This window comes from Zea mays, chromosome 9, assembly GCF_902167145.1.
Source record: "Zea mays cultivar B73 chromosome 9, Zm-B73-REFERENCE-NAM-5.0, whole genome shotgun sequence".
In the NCBI taxonomy this organism is placed as follows: domain Eukaryota; kingdom Viridiplantae; phylum Streptophyta; class Magnoliopsida; order Poales; family Poaceae; genus Zea; species Zea mays.
Genome location: NC_050104.1, coordinates 35,640,208 through 35,653,757, shown reverse-complemented (window position 1 = coordinate 35,653,757; position 13,550 = coordinate 35,640,208).

The window sequence follows — 13,550 nt, the reverse complement described above, 5'->3', positions numbered from 1 at the left end:
ACGCCTTCGATCGCATGGGCATAAGCCACAGCCTGCTCAAGCCTTCGGACAACCCGTTGTATGGCTTCGGCGGCAAGGGCACCTTTCCTGTCGGTAAAATAGAGCTGCCTCTCTCCTTCAGTGTAGCACCCAATGCCCGAAGTGAGCAAGTAACCTTTGATATCGTGGATATGGTATATCCATACAATGCCATCATGGGCCGGGGCTCCATCAATAAGTTCGAAGCAGCCATTCACGGACTGTACCTATGTATGAAGATACCAGGTCCGTTAGGCGTCATTACGGTCTACGGCAATCAACAGACTGCGCGCAACATAGAGCGGGACTTCGTGCCCGGTCAGAGAAACGTGCACTGCCTCACGGCACAGCGCGAGGTCCCCGCGCCCGCCAGCCCAACCAATAAGCAGCACGACAAGGCACAGCTGCAGAGCAACGACGGGACCAAGACTGTCCCCCTCGATCAGGCAACGCCCAAGCAAACAGTCACTATCAGCGAAGACCTCACTTCGCATGAAGAGGAGAAACTCCTCTGCTGCCTAACCAAGAATAAGGATGTCTTCGCCTGGTCTGCCCTCGATCTGGTCGGAGTCAGCCGATCCATAATTGAGCACAGCTTGGGAATTGACCCTTCGGTGCGACCAAAAAAGCAGAGGCTTTGCAAAATGTCCGACGAGAAGACAGAGGCCGCCAAGGCTCCGGGGGCGGCTCCGGGGCGGCCCCGGACACGGCCTCCGCCGGGGTCGGCTCCGGGTTAGGCAGCGCGCTGTTCAACGCCCCGAAGTCATCCACCCTCTCGCCACGCGCCGCCTAAGTCACAGCACGCAAATTCAGCAAAAACCACATATAGCCCACATCCAGCAAACTTCAAACAAACGCCAAACGTTACCTGAGCCCTCGCCGTCTCGGCCCGCTCCCTAACCACCTCGCGACCGTGCGGACCCCACATCCGGTCGTAGATGGCTCCGGCGGATTCCTTCACTACGGGGTCCTCAACCTTGTAGATATCTCGCTCAAAATCTTCGTCAGCTTGGTCGAAGACCTCGAAGTGCCGGCACCCTTCGCGAGAGAGCGCGTTCATCGCCCCCTCGCAGGTGACCAGGGAGGCATACGACATAAACCCCTCCACAATAGTGGGGAGTGCCTGCAACTCCTCCTGCACCCACTCCAGGCAGCGAAGTCCGGGCTCTCGCTCCGGCACTTCGAAGTCACCGGTCTGCGCGCCCAGCTCATGGTACGAATCCATAAGCTGTTTGCGCGTTCGCTCGGCCTCCGCGCGCGTCGCGGCCTCGGCCCTCTCCACGCGGCTCTCCAGGGCGATGAGCCGCTCCTGCAGCTGCTCGGCGCGCTCCCTGGCAAGATTGCCCTCCGCCCGTGCCAGATTAGCCTCCGCCTGCGCAGCCTGCGCCTTGACGAGGGCCTCGTTGGTCTCCCTCCTCTCCCCCGCCAATTGGCGCCGGAGGTCAGCCTTCTCTCCCTCCAGCGCGGCCACCTTGTCCGCCAGCTTGCGGCACTTGCTGTCGGCGGCCGATTTTTCACGGACGGCGTCAGCATGTTGTGTCCGAAGTCTCTCGACTTCGGTAGACACAACTGCCGTGAGGGCCCCCGACGCCGTGCAGTTGGCGAAGTCAGCCACCTGCAAAACACACGTAAGACCGCGGCCCCTGCAAGCCGACTAAAAAAACGAAGTCTAGCTCAGCGGACCTGACTTAGCGCCTCCGTCACCTCCTTCAGCCGGCGGGACGCAGCGCCCGCCTCATCCCTGACGGCCGCAAGTGCCGACATCTCGCCTCCGGCGCTAAGAGCCCCGCCCTTCGCCTTCGGCACTACGGCAGCTGCCGCGGTCGCCGCGCCAGACGCAACTATAGCAAGTTGGCCTTCATCCGACCCTGCGACGCAACAACGAATTAAAAAAAAACCGAGCCAACGGCTTACCACCAAGATAGTCGTCCACACTAATATCGGTGGCGAAGTCGACGACGCACTTGCCGGACGACGGCAACACTCGGGCCGCCTTCGCGACCTCCGCCACTCTGCTGGACGACGACACAGCCTTCGTCGACTTGGAGCCTCCGGCGCCTGCCGCTGCCTCCGGTGCCTTGCTAGAGGCAGGGACGCCCGACTTCGCCGCCAGCGTCGGCTTGCCCCCGCCGGGGGCCGCAGCCTTCGTAGCCCCCCGCTGCCTCTTCGGCCTGGCGCTTTTGTGCAGCCCCCTGGCGATCCTTGTCCATCACTGCTGACACAACAGCAACAATATTCCGCCCGTAAGGAAAAACTCTCCATTCACGAACCATGCGAGATGTTAAAAAGTCTTCGCCGGCCGCGCGGGGGATAGGAACATTCCTAGGCCAACAACCCCCGGTAACCCTCAGCATGCCAGATTAACAGAGCTATTGCCATCTAGCGCGTAACCCTGTTAACGTCACTGTTCACCCTCGTTGGCCCCCCCTTGCAAGTGAGAGCAAGTTCCAACAATTACCATCCCACAACAAGCTTTGTAAACACTCTTTCCACTTTCCCGTTGGATCTACTTGCCCAGGGGAGCAAGTGCCAACACCGTCGTTTCTGTAGAAATTTTAATTGTCTTCTATTTACTCCTTGTGGTGTTCTAGTGGATGCATTCATGTTTCTATGTTAGTTTCTCTAACGGTCTACCTAGCTAGCACACATTGCATGCACTACCGGACACAGCTGCTTTGCCGAGTGTCTCAAAAACAGTCGGCAAAGAAGTCTCGGTGAACTGTATATCGGCAACGACTTCTTTTACACTCGTCAAAAAGATATTTTACCGAGTGTCGACGCCTGACACTTGGCGAAGTTACGTCCGACAACTATAGACGGCTGCTGACGGCCCTTTGCCGAGTGTCACGTTTCACCGAGTATTTAACACTCGTCAAAACCTTTTTTGCCGAGTGTCTTTCTACGTCGAGTGTTTTGTCCTCGGTAACACATTGCCTATGTCAAGAGTCTTATTTCACCGAGAGTGGCACTGGCAAAACAATGGTAGATAAATTGTACTTGGCAAAGTGCCGAGCACTCGGTAAAGAGTCGGATTTCGATAGTGGTGTAGTCCGAGGCTATCTCGCTTGCTCGTGTGTTTAGAATTACAAGCACCACCAGAGTGTGAGATGGAAAGACAGGTGTCGTTAATATGCAACATAACGGCAGCCCCAAATGAAACGAATTGCTACGCGACTGCATAGGGTACTCCTCATTTCAACTCCCTACTCGGTAAAGAGAGAGAGAGAGAGGAAAAAAGTCTATGCGCGGCGGCTGCCCGGTCAGTTTCAGCGTCGTTGCGGGGGCGCCTTTGAGTGCCGCGGAATCAACGGCGACCCGGGTATCTGACCCGACGCATGGCTCCACGCTGCCCAACAAAATAAAAGGGTCGGGATCGGGAGCAAGTCGCACAAACCCCTCCGCCACAGGATCATCAGCCAGCGTCACCTAACCAAAAGGGCGTCGAGAGCGACCGGCTTCCCGATCGAGTGACACTGGCGGCCGACTTGATCGGTCGACGATCGGTTAGGTTGGCGATTGGTGCAGGGAAAAGGGCTCCCGTTGATTTCTCGTGCCTCGTTGGCTTGGCTTGGCTTGCCTTCGATGTGTGCGTGCGTGGTACTGGCAGTGGGCACTGGCACCAACGGAACGCCTGTGCTGTGCGTGGCTGCCTGCAGCAGGTAGAAAGAACGAATGCATGGTACGTACTACCTGCTGCCGCTGCCGCTGCCGCTGCCGCCCTTGGGTCAGGTCAGGTCATCGTTGTGCGGTCGGTTTCAGGTTCAGTCGTCGTCATCTTTCCCCTGTGAGTGCTGCCTGCGTGGTCACGGGCTTGTCGGTCCTCAGGGTGGTTATTTATGTGGAGATATAATCAACCCATGCTAATACGGCGGCCATGCCATCCCAGGTTTTTGTTATTATTATTACTCGTACGTCCGTCTCCGCGAGCGAGAACGCCGGCCGGTTCCTGTGTGTCGATGGAATTGGAACGGCAGGTTTCTCTCTCTCTCTACCGAGTACTTTTTACAGTCGACATCTCGATCGACCACTCTGTCATTTATGGAATCGCAGGGATGGATGGAGAGTACTATTGAGGAACATGATTTTGACCATGAGCCTACCTATATATACGGGCTCAATAGATTGTATAATCTGGATGCATGGTCGTGTAGCTGTTTTAACGAGTGGCAGTGATGAGTGATTTCCTCGTGATGTTGTCATTGGTAATGTGTCATTTTACCAAATAAGATACAATAAATATCTGTTGAGCAGTTTAGGGGATTATGATAATCCAATCTTCGGGAGGTGTTTGAATGTACTGCAGATAATTGTTAGCTGCTAAAACTAGAGGCCAAAAATAGTATAGCTAATAGTTCAACTATTAGCTACTTTTAGTAAATTAGCTATTTAGCTAGCTAATTCTACTAGAAATTTTTTTAGCCAACTAACTATTGGATATAATGCATTCAAACACTCCCTATATAATCTGGTCTAATAATCTTTATGTAGGTTTGTTTCCCATTTAAGATTATTTAAGCTAGATTATGTAATGTGGTCTAATCATCTGTATGTTTGTTTATCATCTAAAGGTTATAGATAATCTGCGAAGATTATAAGCCGAAACTAGTATACGCACTACAGGAAACGCCTAAATTTTCGTGGGCCCAAAACCCACGAAAATAAGCCTAAACCGACGAAAATAGCCTATTTTCGTCGGCAGGCCGACGAAAATAGCCGCCGAAAATAAGTTCGACGAAAATAGGGAATTATTTTCGTCGGTACCGACGAAAACGACTTATTTTCGTCGGCTTCCCCAAGGCCGACGAAAATAGTTGGTCGGATGATTATTTTCGTCGGCCACTGAGGCCGACGAAAATAGGAACATAATTTTCGTCGGCCCTGGGTGGTGGCCGACGAAAATATCTGGGCACGTATTTTCGTCGGCCACCACCCAGGCCGACGAAAATTCATGATACCCCCCCAAAAACAGATTTTTCTGCACCTTTTATTAATTCACAGCAAAATAAACATATACACAATCACATATACAGATTTCACAAACAATACAGTTTTCACAAACAACATTCACAAGCAATTACATAATTGTTTCAAACATATTCCATACATATAGTCCATATATAATCCATACATAAACAAAGTCATTCCCTCCAGAACCATAAACAAAGTCTATACATATCCATACATAGTCCATAAACAAAGTCACTACTCACTCCGGCGGGCTATGTGAGTTTTGGCCACTCCCTCCTCCGCCACCAGGAAGGTGGCCACTACCTCCAGAACCATGGACGAGGAAGTCTTGGACGTTGACAGCACCCTCCGATCCCTGAGCATGTGACGCTGAACCCTGCAATTCATCAATCATTCAAATAAGGCTGTGTTTGGTCAATATTTGCATAAAACTAAACATGGAACGTCACCTGTGATCCATGGTGAGGAGGAGGTTGTGCATGCATCCACGGGTACTGTTGTGCTGGCCACCCCTGAGGTGGTGGCACCCACCCCGTCGGTGGCGGTGCCATCCACGCTTGAAATGGCTGAGAGCCCGCCGGTGGCTGGAAGACCGGTGGCACCCATCCCGGGACTGGCTGCGATCCTTGGGGTGGTGGAGGTGTCCAAGTGCCTGGAGGTGCCTGCGTCCACCCAACACCAGTCCACTGTGGCTGCGACGCTGGAGCTTGTCCTGGCCACTGTCCCCATCCTTGTGCCTGCGAGCCATTTTTGATAATAAAAAAGAGTTGCTATGGAATTGAAGTGTTCAGATAGTGTTACCTGGGGAGGGCGAAAAGCTGGCAAGTTCATATCAGGGCCGAGTCGAGTAGTCATTTCCTGCAAATGGATGAAACGTTAGAATCGCAACATTATACTTTGAATTCAATGACGACACGTGATGAGATAGACGGATTACCTGAAAATAAGAAGCCATATACTGCGTCAGCTGTCCAACCTGCTCCTGCGCTGCTCGAGCCTGCTCCTGTGCTGCTCGAGCCTGCTCCTGTGCTGCCCGAGTCTCCTCCTCCAGCTGAGCCTCTCGAGCAGACTTGGAGGAGCGAGAACTCCCTGCCGAAGACGATGCTTTCCCTTGACCTAATGTCCTGTTGTACTCCACAACGCCGGTGCCAAAGGCAAACCTGCATGATACACATAGTTGAGCCATTAAGTGGACACATTCTTGTTAATGAAATTGTCGAATCAAAGACAACCACCTCACCTGCCATGCTTTCTACCCCCACCACTGTGGTACAACGCCGAGGCATCTAAGTCTGAATGCATCCAGTCGAAATCAGGCCCATGGCGTTGAGTCATTTCCTCCCCATATGCATTCTGCAAAGAAAGTTAGAGTTGGAGTTAGACACAAAACATGCAATTTAATTCGTAAATACAACTTGTTTACCATTTTCTCCCTTGCCGCCTCGCTGCATAGCTCATCAGGGTTCGCCGGATCAGGGCCACGGTGACCACGGACGTAAACCTCCATAAAACTTGGAGCAACTCCACTTTCAGCTTCCTGCATGAAAAAGAAGAGTTAAACCATATAATTTTCATAGATGTAACATACAAGTTTGATTTATATACTTACCATGCGGCGTGCGGTACCAAGGTGTCCATCGGCGCCGTACCTATGCCCTGGTCCTTCAGTGCCACGGTTGACACGGTGCTTGTTGGACTCTGCAATCCACTCAGGCGACGCCCATCTCTTTGCCAACCACCTCCAGGCTTCCATGTCCTTCGCCAGCCAATCCACAACGCTCTCCAGGTACTGCTCCTCTGTGAGGTAGATCTCATTGGCCCCTAATGCTTTGCTCATTTTCTGCCCCTTTATCTTCTTGTAGTAGTAGTTGACGGCCGCGATGCGAGCATTGTACATGGCATCCTTGATGACCTTATCAGCGCACTTCCGAAAGTGCCTCTTCACACGTGCCCACTGAGCCTGATCGTCCTCGATGTCATCCGGCAATTCGAACCTCCCCTACATATCAATGGAGAAGTTAAGTTAAAGTAAGATTAGGAGAAGCAATAATTCAGTGAATTGCTTATATACGAAAGTAAACTCACCCAGAACTCGTCCCACACAGCCACCTGACAAGTCCTTCGTTTTTTTTCCGAACTTCCCCCTCCGCTACTGCTTTCCCCTGACTCCCCTGGCTGGACATAGTCCTTTAGACCCCAGTCAGCCCACTGCATAGCCGCGAACCTCTCGCCATTGAGCTCCACCATGCCAGGGTAGTAGAAGCGACAGAGGCTACCCAACACCGCGTTCACCTTGGGACGTCTGCCTGTACCGTCCCAAGTCAAGTCTTCCCATGACCTACAAACATTAATAAAACAAGTAAACCAGTGCAATCACGTTCACATTAAAAAATTAACACAACAGAAATAAGCCCCACCATTCTCCATGCGGCCGGATGAGCCTCCTCTCGGCAGGTCTCGGACCAAGTGCATTGCTCTTTTTATACCTAAGTATACAAGTAAATTCAATATGATGAAATGATTAAAAACTAATATCAATTAAACTAATATGCATAATAATACCTGAAGGACGTAGAACCATCTGACGCGTCGCCCGCGCTGCCTGCCCCCATGGGGTCAACCTCCTCATCCTGCTCACCCTCCTCATCCTGCTCACCCTCCTCACCCTGCACATGAGCATCCTGCTGAGGAGTCTCCTGCTCACCCTCCTCACCCTGCACTTTGTCTAGACAGTCGAGAAGTTGCTGCTGCCTCTGTCGGCTCTGTGAGGTGCCCTGAAAAAGCCCACTGCCCGAGCTGTCCTCGCTGGCCGCGCTGCCCCCACTCCTCCTCGATCTCCTATGCTTGAACATGTTCAACTGTAGATAAATTAATGTCAAACCACAGTATATGGAACAAATAATATGAAAATTAATAATGTGGAAATTGGAATACATAGCTTAATTGATTAACGAAAAGAAACATACTAATCAAAAGTCATCCGCATCCGATGATGCTTCTTCGGCTCGTTGTTTATTCATACGCTCTTGATTTCGTTGGATCCTTACTGATCTTCTAACGACGACAGGTCGTTTGCGCTTTGACCTAGGTTCTTCAATTAAGTCGCTTGAATTGCAACAGAGATTTTCAAGTCCTTCTCCATTGGTCACATGGAATCGGTGAGCTATGTCTTGATTCGACGCCGCTTCTGGTTGAAAAACAGCATCATCGTTGTCCCTGCTCGTACTCACGTAGTCAGCACTCTCTGGAGCGACGACTTGTGGGTTGACTTTGATTGCAACCCACCAAGCCCTAAGGCTTGGGTGAGGATATGGCAGGTAGTACACCTGTTTTGCCTGATTTGCAAGGACAACATCGCTCATACTGCTCGGAATCCTAGAGCTATGCTTCACCTCGACATTACCATACTTGTCGACACGAGTCCCACTATGAGCATCAAACCAGTCGCACTCGAAAAACACGACTTTAAGTTCTTTGGGGCCATCGAAAATCAACTCTACAATGTTTTGAAGAACACCGTAATAGTCCACTACTTTGTCATCGTCAACATATGAACTTGCCAACACACCACTATTGGTGGTGGCTGCCAATGGTCGACTCTTCTCCAATTTCGCGGTTCGGAAGCGATATCCATTTACATCATAGCGAGTATAGTTTCGGACGGACACAGAGGTATGTGCCATTTGCTGCAAGTCCGGGTGCACAGAGTTTTTGGAAACCTATACAAGTAATTAGTATATGCATTATATCTTCCAAGTCCAAAATTCAAAGATTAAGTATGGACAATGAGAGAACGACAATTACTAACATAATTACGAAACCACTGCACGAAGTTTGGTCCACCTTTCAACCCATCACGTCGAAGATTTTCTAATTGGATGGCCGTAGGTTTACTAGTAGATTTCCAACATTCTTCATCAAACATGCTGGACATATTACAAACATGGAGATTACACACTATAGAAATTATGAGATGAGAAAATGGACGTAACTATGAGGAAAACTTACTCGAACGCCTCCTGTGTGCTGTCAATATTGCTATACATATATAGCATTAGCGTGTTCAAATCTGATGCTTCAATGTGACGTACACTCCCTTTTCCAACTGCTTTACCCGGATTCGCAAAAATTTGAAGGGTGCTTTGGGGTGATTCATTTTCGACATGAAGTCGCACTGAAGGCGCAAACACATTGTTGGCTCGAGCGAAATACCTGGTTGAGAATTGAGATATCTCCTTAAGGGCAAAAGCCTCCGCAATACACCCTTCGACTCTAGCCTTGTTCCGAACAGACGCCCTGAGCTTTTTCAACGCCCTTTCTATAGGATACATCCACCTGAATTGCACTGGTCCGCCTACCAAAGCTTCCCAAGGCAAATGCACAATTAGATGTTGCATCACATTGAAGAATCCTGGCGGGAAAACCTTTTCAAATTTACAAATAAGAATTGGAATTTCTTTCTCAAATTTCTGCATCAACCTCTTCGATACCGTCTTTGCGCATACTTCCCTATAAAAGTAACTCAACTCTGCAAATATGCTCCAAAGCTCATCCTTAAAATAGCCTCGAAACATCACAGGCATCAGCCTCTCCATAATAATATGGTAGTCATGGCTTTTCAAACCGATCAATTTACCGGTCTTCAGATTGACTGCCCGTTTCAGATTTGCCGCATACCGATCTGGAAATTTCAGATTCTTCAACCACTTAAATATTTCTTTCCTTTCATCCGGCTTGAGGCAGTAATCAGCTCGCGGCCTACTTTCATGCCCTTTATCGCTTACTTTCAACTCGAGCATCGACCTCTTACAAATTTCAGCCATGTCTTTTCTTGCCTTCATATTATCTTTCGTTTTATCAGTCACATCGAAACATGTGCTTATGATGCTTTCAGCAACGTTACGCTCTTGGTGCATCAAGTCTATGTTGTGCGGCATGATCAAGGCTTTTGCATACGGAAGCTCCCATATTGATGAAATATGGGTCCAGTTATGGTCCTCCCCGTAGCCTTGGAACCTATCATTTTCTCCTTGCTTCAGACAAGCATGCCATGCCATTATCTGCGGTGCAGTTAGCCTCTTTGGTGGCCCATTTCTGATTTTGGCTCCACCTCTGAATGCAGTAAGCGAATTCCTGAAATCATGCTTGAATGGAGTCCAACGTCGATGAGCATCAAAGAATGAAACTTTCCCACCATGCTTCAATCTGAATGCATCTGTATCATTCATACATATGGGACAGCACAACCGACCATGGACACACCATCCAGACCAATCTCCATACGCCAGCAAATCATGCACTGACCACAAATAAGCAGCGCGCATGGTAAACTCCTTTTCAGTATGGCTGTCATAAGCCTTCACACCTCTCCACAATTGTTTCAGCTCTTCAATTAAAGGGCGAACAAACATATTCAGCTTTGGCCCTGGATGCTCGGGGCCTGGGATGACTAGTGCAAGGAACATGAACTCTTCTTTATTGACCAACTCAGGAGGAAGATTATATGGCACAATGAAGACAGGCCAACACGAGTACGGGCTTGCACTGGTATTGAAAGGTGTGAATCCGTCCGTCGATAGACCAAGCCGTACACTCCTAGGGTCGTTTGCAAATTCGGGATCAAACTCGTCAAATGCCTTCCACGCATCACCGTCCGACGGATGGACCATTATGTCTGGATCAGTGACGAGACGTACACCATTCTTTGGCCACGTCATATGCAGAGCTATTTCCTTGTTGAGGAACAACCTTGAAAGCCGAGGAATGATGGGCAACCGACGAAGTTGCTTAGCTGCAACCTTCGTAACTACCAATTCACCCTCATCATTTGTCACCTCGACATATCTAGAAGCTTCACAATGCTTACAACGGTCCAGCTTGTCATCCTCCTCAAAGAATAGCATGCAACTGTTGGGACACACGTCGATCTTCTCATATGTCATCCCAAGACCAGCCAACATCTTCTTTGCGAAGTACATATTCTTTGGCAACTTATGATTCTCCGGGAGAACCTCGCCCATAAGTTGGACGATGTCGTTGTAAGCACTGTTTGAAATGTTGTGCTTCGACTTTATCGCCATTAGTCTTGTGAGAGTCCCAAGAACTGACATCTGAGTGTGCTCGTGCAGTCTCTCTTCTCCCGCGGCGAGTAGCCGGAAGAATTCCTGAGCATCACGTGGAAGCTGCCCCGGCTCCTCAGCGTTCATTTCAACATCCCTACCAAGATCATGCAACATGTCGTCCATCCTATCATGATCGTCATCAAGTTCCACCTCCGCGTCAACGTGTTTAATAGACTCTCCATGCCGGTACCATACAAGGTAGTTCGGCATAAACCCACTTTTGCAAAGGTGTTTCTCCATTTCTTCCTTCTTCTGAGGCCACTTGTTCTCGCAGCGATTGCAAGGACACTTCACTAGACGACCAGTTGCATCTTTGAAAGCGTTCTCAAGAAAAGCCTTTGTTACACCCATCCATTCATTCGAATGTGCCCCATCCTTTCTCCACCCGTCATACATCACCCTCCGATCACCGTCCATTTCAAAGGCTAAACAAAAGACAAAGAACATCAACGATCGTCCGTGGCTTAGGTGAACTCCCTATTAGGTAAAGGCCCTAAACCCACCCAAGAGTGTAGGCCGATGCTTGTGATTTGTGACGTGTATCCTACGATTTCCGTGAAATTTCGGCAGCATAACCTCGCTGCTCTCCAAGCACACGCCTGAACATGGTGTGTTGGAGAACAACTGGGTTACACAACCGAAATTCCGCGTCAATCGTAAGGCACATGTCACAAATCACAAGCATCGGCCTACACTCTCAGGCTGTCCAAAATATGTGGACAATTCCGGAACGGCGAACCTCACAAGCCAATGTGACGTTCGCCGTTCCCGAACGGGTGACGCATAAGGTTCGCTATGGTTAACGATTAAAACTGAACTCTAAACATTAAAAAATATCTCGGAGATTAAACAAAATACATCACCCTCCGATCACATTGAGGATTAGACAAAGAATATTATATACGGGGAGGCTCACCGCGGTGAACGAGGGCGGCGTGGACGAACGGCGTGGACGAACGGCGAGCGCGTCGTGGACGAACGGCGGGCTCTCTTCTTCGCGACGGCGGCCACGGGCTCCCTTCGCGGACGGCGGGCTATCTTCTTCGCGGGCGGGCGAGGGCGCGCGGGCCTCGTGCGGCGACGTGGGGCTCGGCGGGGCGGGCGTGGGGCTCGGCAGGCGTGCAGGGGCGAGGGGCGCGGCGTGCAGGGGCGGGCGGCGAGGGGCGCGGCTGCAGGGGCGGCGTGCAGGCGGCGTCGTGGGGGCGCAGGAGCTCTGCGCGGCGGCGAGGGGCGCGGGAGCTTGCGGGCGACGTCGTGGGGGCCGGGCTGCGCGGCGGCGTCGTGGGGGCCGAGCGGCGCGGGACCTTGGGCGGCGTGGGGCTCGGCGCGCGGCGGCGTTGGCGGGCGGCGTCGTGGGGGCCGGGCTGCGCGGCGGCGTCGTGGGGGCCGGGCGGCGCGGGACCTTGGGCGGCGAGGGGCGCGGGACCTTGGGCGCTGCTGTGGGGCAGCGTCGTGGGCGGGGGCGGCGTGCGGCGGCGCGGCGTGCGGCGGCGCGGCGTGGTGAGAACGGTTTCAAATGAGCCAGAGAAGGCTGGGGACGACGATGTAGGACCACTATTTTCGTCGGCCTCTGTGAGGCCGACGAAAATAGTGGTCGGTCAACGACGTATTTTCGTCGGTTTGGCCTCGGCCCACGAAAATACAGCTTATTTTCGTCGGCCTAGTGGCCGACGAAAATATTAATGGGCCCACGAAAATACGAATTATATTCGTCGGCCACTAGGCCGACGAAAATAACTTCCTTATTTTCGTGGGCCGGCCGACGAAAATATACCGGCCCACGAAATTTTAGGTTTTTCCTGTAGTGACGGTGGTGGCATGCTACTGGTACAAGTTCCGTCTTTCCATAGCAGCCACACACACCACGCTAGTTCCAACTTCCAAGCGGCAGTTGAATACCATACCATGTTGCTCGATTTATAAAACCTCCAGCAGGTGCCGGCTACCATACACGTCTCAGCACCTACCTGATGCCGATAGCCAGCCGATCGATAGGTGTCCAGTGCAGTTGGATTCCGAGCTGGGGATTTTTTAATCCGGAACTTGAAACCGAAAACCAGATTCCAATATTATCCACATGCGACCGGGACGCGCCGAGGTTCTGAATTCTTTTTCTTGGGCCGGACTCAAGCTCTCTTCCAGATTGGCGAATAATAAACAGCAGCAACAAGTTCTATGGATGATGGAAGAAGCATTATCGGGCGTTCGGACAAACAAGGAATCGGAGGTTGGAACTGGAATGATTAGAATAGACGTATGTACGAGTACGACCCAGCAGCGATGCTCGCCTTCATGACAAGACTCGTAATAGTAAGTATATTCAGAGCCAGAAGCTTCTACACGCCACTTGCAAACTGCAGTATGGTGGCAAGACGACAAACATTGTAACCGGCGTCACAAGACTCTGTTCATTCTCCAACTAATAATGTTGTCACCACCCCC